Below are 22487 nucleotides of genomic sequence, written 5' to 3' on the forward strand. Positions count from 1 at the left end.
GTTCCCGAATTCTTCTTTATTCCATTTCTTTATCCTCCCTTTCAATTCCTTGAGTTTTAACTGAAAGGTATGCATCTTCCCTTTTCCTTGTACTGTGCTTTGAGTCCACCATTCCTCTGCTTTTTGTAAGAAAAGTGGATTTCTTAGCCAGAAGGCCTCAAATCTGAAAGGTTTTCTGCCTGAACTTTTTTTAATGTCTATTTCCAATCTGACCGGCCAGTGATCTGATCCTAGCGTAGGCATTATTCTCGCTTCTATAAAGACATCTCTGTTCATGATTGATTCTGATAATAGGAATCGATCTAATCTGGAGGCTATTTGGTTCTTTCCCCCTCTTCTATTATTCCATGTATATACCCCATTAATAGTTGGTATATCTACCAGTCTCTGTTCGGTTATCATTTCATTAAATATCTCCATATTCTGATCTACTCTCCTTATTCCTCCTTTTTTTTCCTCTACAGTTCTGATCATATTAAAATCTCCCCCTACTATCCATGGTAATTCCGGGCTGATCCTTCTAGCTGCTTGCACATTCCTGAGGAACCTTTCTCTTTCTCCTGGTACATGAGGGCCATAGACTCCTGAAATGAGGATTGTTTCTTTAGTCCCTATAATCCTACCTATACCAGTAAGAACTCTGGGCAGACTTATCCAGTTTTCAAAAACTATCTCGTTTGGGTTCCACAAAATTGCTAAACCTCCTGCTGATCCATTTGCGTCTTGTCCCATTACCTCATATTGTATTCTACCATTTTTTATTATTTCTTCCATTTGCTGCATACTAATCTTTGTCTCTTGGATTATTATAATCCCTGGTTTGTCTTTTTTTAACCTCTCTTTTAGGTATCGCTGCTTTCCCTTACTGTTGAGACCCCTAATATTCCAACTTATAACTATCATTTAAAACTTTTTGGGAGGTTGGTGAAATACCTCTGACAGAGGTATGACTTTGCCTGAATTAACCAGAATTTCTCCAACAGTTTGGATGGTTTCATTCATCGTTTTTCTGCCTCTCTTTCTGTTGCCTTTGCCAGTACTGTCCATTCCCATGGAATTATTTTCCTGAACCCCTGTTATGCCTGTTTGGTTATCCAGAATTTTGCCTCTTTTTTCTTTATATTTTTGAAATGCCTCCTTGTATAATTGCTTTTGAGCTTCTGGTATGAATCTTTCGTCTAAGTTTTTCCATTCCTGTATTAGTTTTCTCATGATTCTTTCCTCCTCTACCTCATTTTCTTTTGGTGTTTCCGTCTCCATTTGAACTTGTTCTGTTATTATCTCCACCCTTTCTCCTGTTCCTTCTTCAGTTTCTCCTACTTTTGTTGTCTTTATCCTTCCCCTCTTTGACTATTTCCATTGGTTCGTCCTCTGCCCCGTCTTCCTCTACTATTTTACCTTCTTTCTCTTCGTTATCCTGCTGTAGAATTTTGAATTTATTATGGCTCTCTATATCCATTGGTTTTGTTTGCGTTTGTATTCTTATTCCTTCGTTTCCAGATTTCTTTCTTCTGTTTACCTGCTGGAAACCCTTTTCCTCTTCTTCTGTTCTTCCTGCTTTCCTCTGTTCTGCTTCTTGTTGCCTTATGATTTCCTCTTCCTTATTTATCGGGCACTGCTTATATAGATGGCCATATTCATGGCATCTTCTGCACCTAAAAGGTATGTGTTCATAGTCTATTGGTTGTTGCCATATCTCATCATGATATTCTAGTTCTATGTACTCAGGCAGCGGTTCAGCTATATTCATGTAGACGCACAATCTTGCATAAGATGTGTATTTCCCTCTTTTCGTGGATTCTGCTACCTTTACAAAGTCTCCAATTGTGTTACCAATTCCTTCCATGATTTCGGGATCCCAAAATTCCACTGGTAGGCCAAATAGTCTGACCCAGATTGGTGCTGCTAACATTTTTTCATTTTCAGGGTTGTATCTTTCCTCCCAATATTTCATAAACAAACCTGCATTGTTCATGAAGTAGGGTCCTTCTTCAAAAACTCTGTCTTTATCTTCCAGATTTGCAAATATGACTATAAAAAAGCCTTTAGCTCCTAGTTTTAGCTCGATATGCCCTTTTGGTCTCCATCTCTGTTGTATCCATTTGAATAAATCCTTTTCTGTTGGCCAAAACCCTACAAACTTGCAGATCAAAGCATGATCTTTCATGTAGCAGTTATATTCCTCAAGTTTGTTATTGGGTATTACATACCTTGGTTTTTTCTGTGCCCTTGGTAAGCATCTTCCTCTTGTCTTCAGTTGCCATTGATTTCCCATTACTGGAGCCTCTCTGTTGTTCTCTTTTGGGTTGCCCTGCGTTCTGCTCCCGCTTGCTTCTCCTGCTGCTACATTTTTATAGGAGGGGATCTCTCCCCTCCCCTGTCGGCTTTCCATGGCTTCCTTCAGCTCTCCTGGCTTTTATTTGCTCCCTGCCCAGCCAAAACGGACTGCTTTCTTCCCTCTTACTGCACGCGAGGACCTTCTGCTATCCGTCGCCGTCACGATTTCCTGCACCTTTCGTCCTCTGCAATCTTCTTTCTTCAAACCCTAACCCTCATCTCCCTCGACCCCATCCGCTCTGTCTATATTTCAAGAGAAACCAAATTTTTTTAAGTCCCGGTTTTGATACAACTTTTAACATGTACTCATTTATCCTTATTTTTTTCTCTATTGGCTCCAGGTTTCTATATGTAATACTATGAAAGTCTAGGGTCTTTAGAAGCATGAATGTCCATCATATCTAGTCATAGAAGCAATTTGCCTCAAATTGTCTCCATATCTATGTATTTTTGGCTTTGTATGAGCTATGTGATTTAGCCACAACCTTTTTATAATTACATAAAATTTATAATTTTTTGCAAAAGAATATAAGAATTGCAAAGTTATGTAGGCATATATTTCAAAGGGCACTAATAGATGAAATGACTTTTTGGCTTTGCAATATATTTTTTAGTAATATAGTGATTTCTTATTATTTAAAATGCACTATTGAATGTATAAATTGACTTAGCACCCTTAAAAACCCCTAAGCCTTCTATCTTTGCAGGTTAAACAACTTAAACATCTTATTTTTTTTAAAATCTGCTAGATTTTGGACAAAATTGACGTTAAAAGGTATTTGGAAAAGGGTCATTTGGTGACCTTAAAAAGTATTCTAAAAAAGGGTCATTTGCTCAATTAGTTGGAGTACTATATATATATTATTTTTATTTTTTTGCTTTATTAATGTTGTATGAATGTAACTTAAGGGTAATTGATTTATTCTTTATGGAAGAAGATAGTTAATTTAGTCATTATCAATAATTACATCAATAGGTGTCTCTATTTGGAATAAGATTTCAAAAATTTTAATTTAACTATCAATAATTATTTGATGGATTGTATGGCTTTAACCTCTGAAATATTCTAGAATATTCTTAGTAGTATTCATAGATTAAGGTTGAGATTTAACTCGAAAATAGTTATATCCTTTTAATTAAATTGATTAATTAAAAAATCTCATATGAGCATGAGTTGTGATTTTTTTGGCATAGGGTATTAGTAAGCCATGTTATTGTAACAAAGCCTATTTAGAGGTTAAGAATCTCCACCATGAAGTTGAGCAGAATCTTGTCTTGTCAATGTGAGATGTATCATGAGGTAAGTGTTTTCTTGCCTATCCACTCTTATCAGACATTTTATTTATATGGATATGCTATTTATATATTACATAATATTGAAGAAGAATAGTTGTTTTATGATTCTCAATTTTTTTTATTTTTAACATCACTAAAATTTAGTCATAAACTTTTTGTTGTTTCAATTTTGGATTTGTTAAATTTTTTTTTTAATATTTCTTGATTTTGCAATATTAATATTTGATGATGATAAACTTCCACAAGGACTAAAATTATCTATCGGACTTTAAGAAGGGTTGATTGAAATCCTTTAGCATTCTAAGATCACCATATTTTTCTAACTTAAAAAATAAAAAATAAAAAATAAAATAGTAATTAAACCAACATTTCAAAATTTAAATTTAATTTCAATATAAACTTGACAATTTAAGAAAAAAATGCTTCCATCAATTCAAAATAATCTTTACAAAATAAATTAATTAATTAATTAAAAAAATCAATTTGATTTCCTTTAATTAAAATAAGTGAAAAAAATTCAAAATATTAAAATATTTGAACTACAACCATAATATAATTTTAAATTTTTAGCATATTTACGCCGTAAGGCGTTCCCCTTTGAAACCCATTCCCCAAATTGCCACCGTATCTCTATCTGGGGTGTGCGATCAGATGTTATATGATTAAAGTTTTTTGTGCCCTTGGATTAACCATGTCTCTATCTAGGGCGCCCAATCAGATGTTAGAAGATTAAAGTTTTTGTGCCCTTGGATTAATAATTAGAAAAACAGTTACACCACATAGTTATGGAAAAAATGTATACCTTCATGGTGCAGCAGTCTAGACCAGTTCCCTTTCACTCTACTGCTTCTTCCACCATAACCTATTCTCGATCAGAAACAACTACCAGTGAAACAACTACCACCTGTAGGAGAGGCGGTGATGTGAAACACAATCTGTGCTGGGGTTCGCAAGGTGAAGAATGACTCCTTTCTGCTCTACCGGAATTTAGCCTACTTCTAGTGAATTCTACCAACTTAGCATGTCATTAGGTGCTTCGTTTAAATGGACAACTAGGTTATCAATAGATTTATTTTGCATTACCTGAAGTCTCACTTGCCAATGCTTGGCTACAGCTCCATATCCCCCAAGGAAAATGTGGGAGGGACAAGTAGATTATACACCACTATGCCCAGAAAGTGCAAAGGGAAGATCTCGAAACTGTTGTGTGTTTGCTTCATTCTTTGGAGAGAGCAGGAGTCATATGCAGGGGCTTGTTTGGGATCCTAAGAGTCACCATTGTGTTAAATTCCTCTAAATTATGCAGGAAACAACTAAATACTATGATTGGATCACAGTTGGACAATGCTACATTGGATAACATACTGATTCTTGCACCCCGGGAGATGGGTTGCCTCTATGATGTGGATCTTGTTCTCAAATATCTGTAGATTTTCCTCATGGATCAGGCGATGGTTTTTGTACCTAAATTTCCCACAGGAATCGTCAAGCCCACTTCTGGAATTTTCTACTGGTGTCGGTTGAAGAGGGTGGGTAGCCTCATGGACAAGTATATTAAGATGGGTCGCCTCTATGATGTGCTTGTTCTCATATATGTGCAGTTTTTCCTCATGGATCAGGCAATGGTTTTCGTACTTGAATTTCCCACGGGCACCGCCAAGCCCACTTCTAGCATTTTCTATTGGTGTCGATTGGAGAGGGTGGGTAGCCTCATGGACAAGTATATTACGGAGGTGGCCCCCAATGTCAATCTCAAGCCCTCCAAATTTTAGTTGCTTCTTGAATCATTGCCAGATGATGCCATAGATTCTTGTGATGTGCTTTACAGAGCCTTGGATATGTATCTTGAGGTAAGCCCTAGATGGATTCTCTAAAACAAACTCTTTAATATCGTCTCCATAGATGCAATTTGTTTTTTTTTTTTAATTGTTCGAGCCAGGATGAGCCATTACAACTAAGTTCTTTGATGTGCCCTGAATTCTTACCAGCAACAATGGATTTTAATAGGAATACCCAATCATACGAATGTGTTAATCAAAATTGTGTATGAATCAGCACAAATGAGTTTTTCTGTTTGGCCTGAATAAACACTATCAATGGGCTAACTATAAGAAAGTCCTAATCACAGAAAAATTTATTTGACTTCTCAACTTAAATGGGTTCTTTAGTTAACTCAAATGAATACCAGAGTCAGGTTCTTTCAGTTTATGGCGAAGATGCCTAGCTGTTAGGTTTTATAGAAAAAAATAGACACCTATCATCCACACCTTTATACTCTAAAATTTCATATTAATCTTTCATATTAATGAAGAGGGAAAAAAAATGATTTTTCTTTCAATCAGATTTGAACTCATGACTTCCCGCTTACTAAGCAAATGATCTTTGATCAAAATTGCTTGCTTAGTGAGATTTTAAAAACTCTGAAAGTACAATGTAATGAAAGCTCATAAAACTATGGTATACCTATAATTTCTCACGGGACCAGAATCACTCTGAAACGATAATGTAATGAAAGCTCATATACTTCGAAATTACAGTGTAATGAGAGCTCATAAAATGGTGATATACCTAAAATTTCTTAGTGAAACTAGGATCTCTAAAAAATCAAAATCTACTTGCATATTTAGCTAATAAAATTCTGATAAACCTAAAATATCTCAGTGAGACCAAGATCTCTTAAAAATCTAGAACTACTTGAGCCTTCTGGGGGAGTCATTGAGCCTTCTAAACTTATTGATAATCTTTACAATATCCTTTTCATATAATCTCCTCGAACACTAGCATCTATGATCGATTGTTTATTTTCCATATTAATCCTTTTTGGTTTTCTGACTTGAAATTTCAAATGTGTTACCATTCTCTGTTTGAGGTTCTTACATTATCTGGTCTTATTTTGTTTCTTGTCTCAGTTTTTTAAGTTTTTGAAATTACGTGTACTATGCTTTTCCTTGTGTCTTGAACTTAACTTACCCTTTAAGATTTGTCAACCTCGGCGTACCAGCAAGAGGATGCACATGAATATATGCATTGCTTTTTATAAGCTTTACATAAAATCTTGTTACCGCCTAAGGCTTGAATAGAAAAATCAGGTACTGTGTCATTAAAATTCTATTTGCATGTAATTTGAAATTAGTGTTTTCCAAATCTAGCTTTTGTTTGCAAAATGTAGGGAGTTTTGAAATATGAATTATATAGCTTTTGTTTGCAAAATGTAGGGAGTTTTGAAATATGAATTATATGGTGTATTTATGCACTCTGAAAGGACAATGTATTCAGGACATTACAATAGTTTTGTCCAAACATCGCCTGATGTTTGGCATAAACTAGACGATTTCAAAGTACACAAAGATGTTACTTTTACTAACGATGAACAAGAAAATCAGATACTGTGTCATTAAAATTCTATTTGCATGTAATTTGAAATTACTGCTTTCCAAATCTAGCTTTTGTTTGCAAAATGTAGGGAGTTTTGAAATATGAATTATATGGTGTATTTATGCACTTTGAAAGGACAATGTATTCAGGACATTATAATAGTGTTGTCCCAACATCACGTGATGTTTAGCATAAACTAGACGAATGGCAGGTCTCTCTCTTGGGTGACCCAAGAGAGAGACCTGCTAATCATCTAGTTTATGCCAAACATCATATGATGTTTGGAAAAAACTATAGTTGGGTGGACGTAGCACGTTACATTGTTTATGTCAATGACCACAAACACTAATAAAGATCTGGCACTATGCTAATTGTTGTAAATAGTCAGACCATTTTTTTGGGTTTTGTGCAAGATATGGTGTAAAGCAAGTTATATCCAAAGGTAGTTAGTATAGTTAATGGTCATTCTCTCAACCCAGTGTGAACATATGAACAACTCTCCTCCCATGGTCTCCTGACTATAAAGAAACCACCTGAGATCCATTTGTAAGCTATACTTGTGAATAACTCTCCTCCCATGGTCTCCTAACTGTAAACAAACATTTTCTTGAGGTTGATTACCAGGTTTTACTAGTGAAATTTGATGAGGTTCTTGCCTTATACCCAAGAAACATATGGTTGGATCGAGAGACATTGAAAGATTGAGTTCCTTATCCACCTACTATTGCTTAGCTACCAATTGATTGAGTTGAAATTTGAGCTGATTCACCTTACCCAGTTCTATAATCTGTTACCTATTAACAAAGGCACAATTAATTTATCGAGAAGAGAGTTAAATATTGGCTATACTAAGCAAATGCATGGCGGTAGCTAGCTTACAACTTCATAATAATAACTAGACTAATTTCTAAATCATATGCTCACCACTAGGAAATGACCTTGGATTTGTAGCATATTTTATACAAATCTTACTCCGGTACATCCCCAAAATGAGGGAATATGCATAGTTATTTCAACTTTTCAACAACTTCCTCTGGTGGTCAACTTAACTTTTGTCTTCAGTAATTGCTACAATTTTTTTTGGATTTCAAACCAACTCTCAAATGGAGCTTTATGAAATGTGCTATGCTATAAAGACATTTGATGAGTTGTGTAGCGTTTTAGCAGTTATCCGGCACCAAAATGTAGTGCTTGTTTCCCCAATAAAATCGAAGAGGAGTGACAGTGACCTCTTTTGGGGGTCTATTGTCTTGGATGGATCTTTAGGATTCTATCAGAGGAGATTGATATTCATAGAGGAATGTATCTGGGATATTATTGCCTCCTCTATCTGGGATATATTGCCTCACAAAAAACATGAGCCCTCAACATGGATATTATGTCTGCCTTTTATTCGGGTGAGATTCAAATTTCAAATTGGCCTTAAAATGAAGAAAATAAAGCTGGAAATAAAGGTGGTGCCCTAATGGTTGACGTATTTATGATATAATACACATGCTTTTTATCAGTGCATTAGGCAAAGACCTTCAGTTATCAATTAAGGCAGAATTAAAAAAGTAGGTGGCTGAAAAGAATTTTTGTTGTATGTATTCCTTGGTGTGCTTTGAGCTCAAAGTCATGTCTATGCTAATTTTTCATCAAAGATAGGTGAGCTGAGACAGGCCTCCTGGATGGCCTGGCAGTGTGGCAAAACCAGGACATTGAGCATATATTTTCTGATTGTTTCTTGATGAGGTCCTTGTGAAAAACTATTTGTTATTGTTTCTCTTCTCTGGTTTCCTATTTGTGTCATTGGATGGTGGTTCTTGTTGGCAACCCTGATTTGTTTTTGTTACTTGTTCAACCTGCTTTGCCAGTGGTCACATTAATGGTTCTTTTCTTCTGATGATCCATAAGAGGTAAGTCCACCATTAAGGTAGCAGCTGCACCTGTTGTGGAATTATATTCCATATATTTTGGATGAATAGGCAGTCTACACCTTTGCAACAAGTAGAAAGCTTATTAGAAGTGTTGACCACATGGCTCTTCTGGCTTAGGTAGGCAGGGAGATGAATTCTCTTTATCTTATAGTATAAGACAATTATTCTACATATGTCCATTAAAGAGTTCTTGAGTTATGATGAAGAGAATAATTCAAACGAGTGATCTATATAACAGATTTGCATACTCACTTCTTAGTGAACCCTTTATGTTGACTAGCTCCATCTAAGACTCTTGACCTTAAACATCAATTTTTTAAAGGGCTACCAGGCATCCAAGGTGATTGTTGTGATAAACTAAAGTGTTAAATCTCTTGTCAATCTTCCTATACGATATCAAACACCCCTTAATCTTGATACATGTATGTCTTTTCAATTAAGGCTCCCCTGAAGCTTGATACTTGCATGTATTTTCAGTTAAGGCAGAGGAATTGCAAGACAAATTAGCATTTCATTCTGCTGCTTATTTGCCTAGAATCTGGCAGTGAGCTTTACCACAAGAAATTGCAACAAAGGTTAATTTGGTTTTGCTGGAGTATGTAAGGGATAATCGAATCTAATTATTTTTCTCATTTGTGAGAAGTAACTACTTTAGAAACCTTGGCAACTCGCCAAAACAAGGTAATTGTAAAGAACATTCGTTGTTGTAACGCTATAATTACCCTGGTACATAATTAACTTCTCATCAGAACCAAAACAAACTTGGAAAATTCATATTAGAGATGTTAAACCAATGAAATAACCTCTTAAAAATTAAGATTCTCAATCACGTTTTTTTATTGAAGTCATTGACTAGAGTTTTATTAATTTCATTTTTTATTCTGATTAAATACTAAGAGGTCCTATAAATGTATTGGATCTCCAAGCAGATTATAGTTGCATCCAAGGTGATTTTTGTGATAAACTAAAGTGTTAAATGTCTTGTCATTCTTCCTATACTATAGCAAACTCCCCTGAATTTTGATACTTGCATGTCTTTTCAATTAAGGCTTGAGGAATTGCAAGACACATTAGCATTTCAATTAAGGCAAGAGGAATCGCAAGACACATTAGCATTTCATTCTTCTTGTTAATTGCATAGAATCTGACATTTAGGTTTGCCACAAGAAATTGTAACAAAGGTTTAATTTGGGTTTGCTGGAGTATTTAAGGGATAATCGAAGCTAATTATTTTTGTCATTTGTGAGAGGTAACTACTCTAGGAACTTTGGCAGCGCTCCAAAAACAAGGTAATTGTAAAGAAGGCTCATTTTAAAACCCCAAACTTGTTTGAAGAAAAATGAAAGCAATCCAACTATTGTTGCTAAAAGTGGTATTCCATTTATATATTGTTGTTTTTTCTGAGTCTTGAGAGTTCTCAAAGTCTATGGTACTCCATTGTTACATAGGGTGGAAGATCGATCATCAAACAACTCTGATTCATTATTTAACACTTATTTTTGGTAATTTTTATACCCATTATTGTTTATTGTGTAGGGGAGGATTACTGTAAGAAATTTGGCAGTTATGAGCATAGGTCCTGGTCAAAGTGCAGATCAGGCTCAAAGGAAACTTTATATTTGTGGTCTTTCATATGACACGGCCAATGATAAGATTCTAGAAGTATTTTCCAAATATGGAGAGATAGAAGAAGGTTCAGCTGCATATGATAAGAATACCAACAAATCCAGGTTACAAATCTAATATACATCGGTTTGATTTATGATGGGCAACTTAACATGCTTATGTTGTTAGATATTTATGCATGTTTTTCCAAGGCCTAGTTCATTTGGCTGTATATGTCTTCGTTAATGCTGTATGTATTTTTCACCAACAGGGGATTTGCTTTTGTGACTTTCAAGACTGTGGAGGCTACAAAGCGGGCTCTTAAGGAACCAAACAAAACCATTGATGTAAGTAATAACTAGTACTGGATAATGTTGGTCATATTAGTTGAAGGGCGGTTGTTGATCTTGACACCTATGTTCTATGCTTGGCATGTAAGGAAGGACTATTACTGTGAAACTTGCAGCTGACGGTCAAAAGGAGAAACTATCATCACAGCTTGCAGTATCTCCAAAAATGCAGACAGCTTATGGAACAGACTATTTGAGCTTGCACTCATATCATAGGCCAGGGCCACAGGTACCAGTCTCTGCATCACCACCAATTGGTTTCTCAGCATATCCAATCAGGCCTTTCAGCATATGCACCTCAACCTCCATATGCAACACAACCTACATACAGAGGAATTTCATCTACTTCTCAATATGTAGTTCAAAGCTCCACAACACCATATAGCTCAAACCAGTATGAAAAATATGCAACATCCCTCCAAGATCCACAACTGCTTCCATCAGGATTGCACACAACAGGTGGTGGAGCAGGTCCTGGTCCAGGCTACCCATACTATGGTTCGACTGGAACTGGCTTTTAATCAACCAATTTTTTTATTGAGAAATATGTTCAACAAATCAATGGCAGTTAGTTTGGGATCCTACATGCATTAACAATTTAACTGGACTGTGAAGTAATACTACTGGAGTCCACTTGATAGCAGTCTACTCACTATTTTAAATGTCCACTGGGTTGTTGCAACTTCTGATGAATGTGAAGTTACACATTGTTTGAGCTCAATTTTCTAAAATTCTGTTGCAGGAAGAAGAAATTCGTTATCATATATGTTATCAGTGGAGTTTTCCAACCAATGTACACTCACTGAGCAGTTCTATTTTTATTTGAATGTAAGTTGGTGGCATGCTATGATCTGAAAAAGCTAGTTAAAGAATTATGTTTATTTTCTTGTAGACGTGTTGGAGTTTTCCAACCAATTTACACTCACTTACCAATTTTATTTTTATTTGAATGTAAGTTGGTGGCATGTTATGATCTGAAAAATCTATTTAAAAAATGAAGTCTATTTTCTTGTAGATGTGTTGGAAAAGATTATGCTTGCCTTGATAGATCATTGCTCTCCTCCATATATTTAAATATAAATATATTTGTTGTCTTGGGGTAATATATGTTTTGAAGCCTATGTGTAAATCTCTAGCTTCTTTTGAATTCAAAGGGTTGTCTTCAATCTTCTTTTTGGCAGTATCTACACAAATTACACCTTCCTCAATCTTTCAATCTGCTTTTTAGTAGTATCTACACAAACTACACCTGCCAAAGGGTTGTCTTCAATCTGCTTTTTGGTGGTATCTCCACAAACTACGCCTTCCTCAATCTTTTGCAGATAAATGTATAGCATGGTGTTGGCAATCTCATCTTGATGAAGTTTCTTATCCCCTGAATACTCTATGAAGAGAATTTGAAGAGCTTGAGAAACTTTCTGCAGTGTTCCATTCCTAAAAATTAGAATCGGAGCATTCAAAATCAATGAATATGTCAACAACATTATAGTTTAGGGATCAAATTTCTTGTATTTAATACCATTCTAAGGCCATATTACCGATGAAAGTATGGTGCCCAATCTCAACTATAAAATGAATCAAATAGTACAAACCTAATGGTTGAAATTGTTCCATGCTTGCAGAATGACTATTTTGTCAGTCTCCTCTTCATTCTTAGCACTTGTGGATGCATAATAGATTTCACTCAGATAGGAGTGGATATATTCATGGATATACTCACAGGGAATTACTTTCATTCAGATAGGGGTGGATATAGTGGATATACTCACGGGGAATTACTTTCACTCGGATAGGAGTGGATATGTTGATAGGGAACAGTGATTCGGTAACGTATAAACATAAAATACAAATACATGAAATGATTGAGTTAGATAAAATACAATGGTCCAAAGAGATAACAAATAATACCATCCTTTACACTAGTGAAATAAGGATAAGAATAAGGATAAGAAGCAACAAGTAACTAAATTAACAACATCATATAACAAAGGATGAGGTAGTTTATTAATGTTCCCCTTACAACTAAGTCTTTCTATTAAGCTTTTCTCATAAAATTAGCCCAATTTCTAACCAACAAAAACTATTATCCATTGCATTCTGAATTAAGGTGATATGAGAATACTTTGTTATGAAATGTTTGATTTAAATCATTTACTTATAAAGGCTCTAGAATCTTAATGAAGAGCATTTTCGTAAATCTTTCACTTTGAACATATCCTAGTTGGAATCTCCCTCAAACATAACATATGATTAAAAAGAAACACTAGTAAAGAAAAAATTGCATAAAATTTTGACTTCTTTCTTCTATGTTATTTTTCCTTATGCCATTGCCTTACGGCATTTCCTTTGCAACATATGGTGCAAATGCTAGTTATATATCAAAATATTAAAAATATCAATAATAATAATAATAAATTATTAAGCAAAACATATTAAGAATGAACCTAAATAATAGACATAAAGTGTAAATTCATCTTAATTTGAAAGGTTTCAAACATAGGGATTTCACTTACTTTTTGGTCCTCCATCCTCTCAATGGACATGAACATGATTAATAAGTGTTGTGGAACATATAACTTTCAAATTAAAGTCATAATAAAAACACATACTCACACAACAACAATGATAATTAAAATTTAAATAGAAGAAATTCAAAATTGAAATTTATAGTTATACTTCTAAAACCATAACCAAAATTTATAATAAAAACACACACTCACACAACAACAATGATAATTAAAATTTAAATAGAAGAAATTCACAATTAAAATTTAAATAGAAGAAATTCACAATTGAAATTTATAGTTATACTTCTAAAATCATAAACAAAGTCAATTTATAGTTCTCAACATATTTAAAACAAGTTGGTTCTTTAAATGAGAATCCAATCCTTTTATTTTTCAATTGAATACCTAGTATAATGTAGTTTAGTACTAGCATTACAAAATAATATTTAACTCCAAATAATCAAAATATTTGCATAAGCCAAATATACCTAAATTAGCTTGAGGTGGTTCAGGCATATCCATTACAATTTATAAATACTTTAGAATGTAATTTTGTTTACTATATTTTGGAAGCTAATAACAGTGCATACAACATTCATGTCTAAAAAATTTCAAACTATTTATGAGCTGCATGCAGATGATGTACAAAATTTTTACGACTAATTTTACTAAAATAATTCGTTACAAGCTCAAACTACAATTGATCTTCTCATATAATTAAACTTTCCATCCATACATATAGCAAATTTAACATCAAAATCCTTTCTCGACGAAAAGCATGCAAATCTAAATCATTTTAAATGGAAATTTTCACTGGTCAACTCCTTTAGTTTATTTGCGGTCACAGAGAAACTTTTAATTAGAAATTTGGTGACTTTAAGCTAAAAAAAATATAGTTATGAAATGAAAAATATTTAAAAAAATAAAGAATATTATTAATATCAAAAGTTATAATTTAATTAATTAAAATAATTATATAAATTAAATAATTGGTAAATGAGATAGGAATTAATATTATTTAATGATATATTTTATGTTATTAAAATTTAAAATAAATTATAAAATTAACTAAATTATAATTTTATTTTAAATTATTGTTATTATGTTGTAAAGTGTTTTTTTACAAATAAAAAATAAAAAATTTGTGTCATTTTACATTATTTACCCGATAATGAAAGACTTCTTTAGATGTCACTTTATATTATTCTGCACCTTTAAATTTAATGTTAGATGATTAAACAAAAATCAACTATCAAATTAATAATTAATAATAATTTCAAGTGAATAATTAATTAATAGTTAATAATAATTAACGGCAAAAATTATATGTTTAACATATTACTCATTTCCACTGTTTTCATTTTAACTATTTGCCCATGGTGAAAGTGGTATAAAATGTCTATTTGACTGAAAAGTTGTAGAAATAATCAGGAGGCGAAGGGAGAATGCTAAAGTTGTTTTAACTGGTAGTTTGGTTTTATTTTAAGTCACCATTATTTTAATGCTTTACTGGATATGGACAATTTAGCACGCTTCCGTTTTTTGAGCTATGTAGTGATTTTCGTTTTTTATTTTCTGTTTTTTTATTATGTAATGGAGTAGTCTACCTAGGCAGTAGAATGGCCCGGTTTCCGTCGACGCCCGGAAAAGCGTCCGGCTTCGGCCGCCAGCGATTCCTCCATCCTCCGCCACCATTCCCGGCCAACCTCCGCGACCTCCGCCACCATCCCGAATTAATTTTATGAGTTGATCGGATCGAAGTTGGCTGACAAAATCCTCGTGATGAGTTGATCGGATCGGAGTTGGCTGACAGAATCCGCGTGACAGAGAGTTAATGCGCGTTCCAATTCGAAATTTTACTAACCGTGGGCTGCTCCCCTACCCAACTCGACTCGGCTCTCTATTGCGCTGCAAAACATTCGTGTTCGCTCTCTATTGCGCTGCAAAACATTGATTCCGTTCGTAACTGCAAATTTCTTTGAGTTCTTGAATCTTTCTGGTAAGAATTCTTACAGAGATTGAGACAATAATTTTGACCCCCTTGAGAAGAGTTACTGCTATGTAGCTGCAAATTTCTTGGAGTTTTTACTGTTTGTTTGATTGAATCTTGAAGAATCCTTGCAGAGATTGAGACAGAGAATCCTTGCAGAGATTGACTCTAATTGTGACTCCCTTGAGACGATAATTGCAACTCCCATCAAGGCAAAAGAAGCAGCGGGGAGCTACAAATTTCTGAGGTTCTTGAATCCTGCAAATTTCTCTGTGTCGCTGCAAATTTCTGGGATTCTCGAATCCTAAAAAGTTATTGCAACCCCCTTAATCGCAAAAGAAGAATGGAAGGATGGACATGCACATTTTCATGTCATTCTGCACATTCCGTGCCTTGAAAATTTTGGTGAAAAACTATCTAGGGATCGAGAAACAATAACTGTTTCCAGAACTGGAGCAGGTTACTGAAGATGCCTGGATGACGCCTGCAGATGTTAGCGAAATCCTCGTGAAATACCGTTTGAATGCCACCTGGGCATTGGAAGAGTTGCTTGAAACATTCAAGGCTGCAAAGGACAAGCCTCATGCATCTTGGGCAAGGGAAGAAAAACCAATCCCAAACCCAGTTGAGGATGAGGAGCAAGAAAAGAGAGCTCTGGAGACTCCTAAGAAGACTCAACTCCATGAGGATTATTTGACGTCCGCTGACAGATGCCAATGTCAAAGGAATCAACAGAAATAGAATGCAATTGGGAAGGATAAAGATGCAGAAAATCAAGGAAAGAAAAATGATTAATCTGGAGAACAAGAGGGGACTGATGACTCAAAGATGCAGAAAGCTGAGTGAATGCCTTCAACTCTCACTGGATTTTTACATGGCAGCCTACTTTAGAAGGGCTCTACAGCCTTGCTGTAATCACAATTTTGTAGTCCAGACTCCAGAATGCTATTTGTTGTGGCCACTTATATATGGGTCCTTGTTTCATGCAATGAAATTTAATGTTTTATATTTCAAAATCTTTGGCTCAAGGTCGTGATTTTGGAAGTGTTTTGTTTATTATTTATCAATCAAACAGTCAAGTACTCCTAAATTTTACATATGTATCCAAGATCTCTGGGTATTTCTACTTATTTTGTTTATTACAGATTCATTGCTTCAAGAGTTTACATATTTCTTAGTGCTTTTGTAGGATTCTTTGGATCGTGTTAATGTTTTATGTTTAATTTATAATGTCCTTTGAGATCTACTTGGTCCGTATTGAAAAATGAGTTTTCTCAGAATTTCAGCCAGACATTTTATCATGGATGTGTTTTACAGATCTCATTTCTGAGTAAGCAGTCCTGAGCATAGGCTTCATAGGCTTATTGGGTTTATTGAATCTTGTTGTGTTCAGTAGCTTCATTTTACACAGGTTGATATTTAAACTTGTCAAGATAAATTATTCTATAACAAGTTTACATACATTTTAGAAATTTTCAGGGAGCTTAATGGGGTTTAGTCAAAGTTATTCTGAACAACCTCCTTAATTGATCTCTGTTTGAAACAAAGCAAAACTATGTATGTCTCTTTCCCTGCCATTTGGACTTCCTTATTCATATGGTTCAATCCATGAAATTAACCTGAATTATTCAAGAACTCCAGTGGTTGCTGGGAGCTTTACATTAGACATATTTTGTGTTCATTTTGCATTGTCTATTGCAATATGTCAATGGTAGAATCTTACACATTCTTTCTTCATTTATGTAGGTTCTTACACATTCTTTCTTTCTTGTCTGGAATATAAACACCATAGCCAACTCTATGAAAAAATCAAGAACGCTTGATATTATCAGAAAATCAAGAAAGCTTGGTATTATCAGAAAAATCAAGAAAGCTTGGTATCATCAGCAAATCAACAAATCTTGGTATCAGTGAGGTTGATGTAACAAAGGTTCATTATCAATTCTACCAGCAAATCACCTTTGACAAATAAGTGACTTGATGGTAACATGTTAATTCCAGAAATACTGTAAACACACACACTAGACAGTAAAGTATGATAACCACAGCATCCCAAAAATATTTTTATCAACAAATATTTTGACTGGTTAGTAAAAAATGATTAAAAATTACATTTTCTAATAATATTAGTTTTTCTGTTGGTTTTACTCTTACCTTTCGTTGATAAAGACCTGACTCATATCCCCATGGAAAATGACAAGAGAAAAGGGAACTCAAAGTTATTCTGAACAGCCTCCTTAATTGATCTCTTTTTGAAACAAAGCAAAACTATGTATGTCTCTTTCCCTGCCATTTGGACTTCCTTATTCATATGGTTCAGTCCATGAAATTAACCTGAATTTTTCAAGAACTCCAGCGGTTGCTGGGAGCTTTACATTAGACATATTTTGTGTTAATTTTGCATTGTCTATTGCAATATGTCAATGGTAGAATCTTACACATTCTTTCTTCATTTATGTTGAACTTCTTACATTACCAGCTTTCAAAACATTTTTCTTTTCTATTATGATTCAGCATGTTTCTCACAAAATCTAACTCACTTGTGGCCTAAACTGGTGTAAAGGCATTTGTTTACTATCAACATTATCCAAAATACTCAATGCTAACAAGAACAGGTCTGGTGTGAAGCTTGAGTAGCTTGTAGCTAACTATTATTGGTGTGTTCTGAAATTTTTATATAAAACAGCTTGTTGGTAACTCTGACCTCTTTCTCATATACACAAATGCCATTGCATGGTAGGGTGCAGAATTCGGTTCTGCTATGATTCCTGACTCTTAATAACTCAGACCTCTTTCTCATATACCCAGCTGTCATTACATGGTGGTATAAAAGTCTGTTCTGATGCAAGTATATAATTAAATTTAGATTCACATTCACCAGTGTTTTTCTCTCCTTTGTTAGTATGTAGAGATTTGTAAATGTATTGAATTTAACAAGTCTGTTCTGATGTGAGTATATAATTAAATTTAGATACACATTTACCAGTGTTTTTGTCTCCTTCGTTAGTATGTAGAGATTTGTAAGTGTATTGAATTTAACAACTATGATTAGTATAAATTTATATTGATTCATTATCATCCCTTCACAGGGATATGCAAATGCAACAACGTTAGATTTTTATTCTTTTTACAAATCATCATCTCTTCACAGGATATGCCAAATTCCAATACAATAACAATGTTAGAGATATAGCCATTGCAATAACAGTGTTGTAAAAGCAAAAGCTCGGGATATACCAGTACTACAATGAAAGAGATACATAGCCAATGCAGCAACAATGTTGTAAAAGTAGAAGCAAGGACAGTGCGGTTTTCACACTTCCCTAACCTGTTTTGAAATTCCTAGTGTCAAATTTGACGGTTTTCACACTTCTTTAACTTCTCTTCCTTGAAATTTCAAGGAAATATCTTGACATTTTTACAAATTTTTAAACCATATTTGATAGCAAATCGCCCATGACGAACAATTTGCGGCAAATCAATCACCCCATGACTGACAATTTACCCATCAAATTCCATCCCTGCAACATAACCAATGGAACAACAAGTTTGTTAAAGCAAAAGCAAGGACAGAGGTGGTTCTATGTATGAAAAGCTAAAACCAACTGCAAAAGATGGGAATAGTTTGATGTATGAAAAGCTAATTCCAAATTGGAATATATTATTTCTAAAGAGGATCCCCTGCCCACTTGCCAATATATATTGGAAGATGCTTTTCTAAAAGTTCAAAAGATTATTCCATTAATTATATTTTATAAAAATCAACAATTTTAATATACACATTATTACACATATGAATATAACATTATTATAAAAAAACCAATTGTTTAAACCAGAAGAACATGAAGTTGTTTTAATATTTTTGTGATAATAAGAGCCTCATGTATTGCAAAGCTTGAACGTTATTTTCAAACATATATTGAAATTAATGCTGTTTGGCCTGAAAGTAAAGTTATAATGCATTATATGACCATTGACATGTTAATGAAGTAAAACTTTTGACAGAACAAAAGGTTAGGTGGTGGTTCTCCAAATTTTTCACCATGTCCTTTTCCATTGAGTTGAGGTCCCTTTTCTCTTATCATTTTCCATGGGGATATGAGTCAGGTTTTTATCAACGAAAGGTAAGAGTAAAAACAAGAGAAAAACTAATATTATTAGAAAATGTAACTTTTAAGCCTTTTTTTATTGAACAGTCAAAATATTTGTTGATAAAAATATTTTTGGGATGCTGTGGTTATAATACTTTGGTTTTTTTGGGATGTTGTGGTTATAACACTTTGGTTTTTTTGGGATGCTGTGGTCATAATACTTTACTGTCTAGTGTGTGTTTACAATATTTCTGGAATTAACATGTTACCATCAAGTCACATATTTGTCAGAGGTGATTCGCTGGTAGAATTGATAATGAACCTTTGTTACATCAACCTCACTGATACCAAGATTTCTTGGTTTGCTGATAATACCCAGCTTTCTTGATTTTTTTTTTGATAATACCAAGCTTTCTTGATTTTTTGATAATATCAAGCGTTCTTGATTTGTTCATAGAGTTGGCTATGGTGTTTATATTCCAGACAAGAAATAAAGTGATCCGGATTTAAACAGGAACGCAACAAATTACAGAGATAACCATATACACAAAGATGCAGCGGAAATAATACTTCATTTCATTAATGGAAAATACTGAAATATGCTTACAACCAGAAATGGAAATAAACCAGCTAGGGCGATGGTAGCTTATCTCTGAGAAGAGATGTGATGGCTACATGCCTCTAAACCGTGTTACAATGAGGCTCGAAGGCCTATTTATTGTTGAGAAACAATGAAAAAAACCCTTAACATTCCAAAACCTAACCCTAGGAGATGAAACGCCAAACTGTGGGCCCCGTTTGGGGTAAATTGGTACATCAATTTCCCGGGGTCGTAACTTTGGCATATGATCTCCGTTTGACGCATACAATAGCTCGTTAGAAAGATCTATCCGAGTACTGCCATTGTTGGAACGGGCAACATCGGTCCATTTCATGGACCCATGTTGCTCCTGGATTCCCCAAAAAACGTCGTTTAGGGCCTCAAAATGGCTCCGGAAGTTCAAGACCCAAAAAAACTGCTAAAAATAGTAAATTGTGCTACAATTAAGGAAACTGAAAATGCTGAGAAAGACAATGGTGGGGGTCCAGGTGGACTTGGCAGGTGGCCACCAATATCCACCTGGATCATTCCTCCCCCCTTAGGAAGCAATGGTCCCCATTGCGTTGAGCTCCTCCATGAGATGAGGAAACTTTTGCTGAACTTGTTCCCTGGTGAGCCACTTGCCCTGCTGAAGGAGTTGGCCTGCTTTGACAACTCGATACAGTTGGATATTCTGTTGGCGAGTGTTCTTGATCTGTGTGTCCATGATCCGATCAGTTGCAGCTTGTTCCATGCAATCTGGATTTAATTCTGTGGGTTTGAGCTGTTCTGCAATGTCGGATGTGTCTAGCAATGGTGGAAAGTATGGTCGAAGGCGGTCCACATTGAACACGGGGTGCAGGCCAAGGAATGGGGGAATGCTGAGCTCAAATGCATTGTCTCCCATAGCCTTAGTAATGGTGTAAGGACCATATCGGAGTGGTCTCAATTTCCGATAGGCTCCAGTAAGGCGTTCCTTTTGCAAATGCAACAAGACTTTGTCGCCCACCTGAAACTTGTGTGGCACCCGGTGTTGATCATGTCGCTGCTTGTACTTGGCATTTGATTTCTCAAGAATGTCATGGACCTGCTGGCGAATATGTTGGATGCGCTCAATGAAGCTGGTGGCCTTATCTGTTTCGGACTGGACATGAGCTGAATTCATGTGAGTAGCTGCAAGTGGCATGGCCACATCAATGGGGCATAGTGGCTGGAATCCCAAACCCACCTGAAAAGGGCTATGGCCAGTGGAGCTGTGAAGAGCTCGGTTGTAGCTGTGCTGAACATAGGGGAGGCTCTCGTCCCATGTGCGTGGATGCTTTGAGTTATACATGCGCAGAATGTGCACAATCATCCTATTGACAACCTCTGTCTGGCCATCAGTTTGAGGATGGAAGGCTGTGGACTTCGTGAGTTTGGTGTCCAGCATTGACCAGAGACTGGACCAAAATGTGCTGAGAAACCGACTGTCCCGATCTGAGATGATAGACTGTGGGATCCCAAAGTGCACCCACACTCGTTCAAAGAAGAGTTTAGCAGTGGCTTCTGCTGTGATATTCTTCTTGCAGGCCACCATAATGGCCATCTTCGAGAACCTGTCAACGACCACAAAAACACAGTCATTTTCATGCTTAGTGGAAGGAAGGCCTGACATGTAATCCATGGAGATGGATTCCCAAGGTCGACTAGGGGTAGGCAACGGGGTATAGAGGCCGTGCTTCTTAATGGTCGGTTTGGCAATGGCACAGGCAGTACATGATCTGATGTACTTCCCAACATCCTGTCGAAGATTCGGCCAATAGAAATAATTTTGCAGTACTGCCACTGTTTTCTCGACCCCGAAATGCCCAGCAGCCCGACTGTAGTGTGCTTCCCAAATCATCTTGGCACGCTCGCTTGAAGGAACACAAAGGTGACCGAGGTGGCATAATAGGGCATCCTGGAGGTGAAAATCTGCAACATGCCGACCCTCCAAGAGTGTCTGGTATGTGTGGCCGAATTCTGGGTCGCTTTTGTAGAGAAGTGGCCAATCAGAAGTCTCGTGCCCACAAGAGTTGAGCACGGTGGTTAACGCCATGATCGGTGGTCGACTGAGGCAATCTGCAACATTATTGGTGCTGCCCTTCTTATACTTGATATTCAAGTGAAACTGTTGCAGGTATGTAGACCACTTCTGATGGCGATCATTCTGCAATTTCCCTTGGTCTGTATGAACTGCAGGGGTCGGTGGTCTGTGTGGATGACCGTTTCCTTCCCCAAAATGTAATGCTTCCATTGTCGGCAGGCCTGTACAATGGAATACATCTCTTTATCATAAGTGGGGTACTTCCGGACTGTGTCTGAAAGTGTTTCACTGTGATATGCCACTGGATGTCCATGTTGAGTAAGGACTGCCCCAATAGCATAGTCAGAGGCATCTGTCTCGACCTCAAATGGT

The 22487-nt window shown here is 35.6% G+C and overlaps 1 pseudogene; it reads left to right on the top strand.

Annotated features, from left to right (window-relative positions):
• Positions 1 to 5084: 5084 nt before the first annotated feature.
• On the top strand, positions 5085 to 11641 carry LOC149177131 (uncharacterized; annotated as a pseudogene).
• Positions 11642 to 22487: the final 10846 nt, after the last annotated feature.

Source organism: Pinus tabuliformis, chromosome 4_1, assembly GCF_031772625.1.
Source record: "Pinus tabuliformis cultivar Carrire ecotype Pingquan chromosome 4_1, CPIR1, whole genome shotgun sequence".
NCBI classification, from domain to species: domain Eukaryota; kingdom Viridiplantae; phylum Streptophyta; class Pinopsida; order Pinales; family Pinaceae; genus Pinus; species Pinus tabuliformis.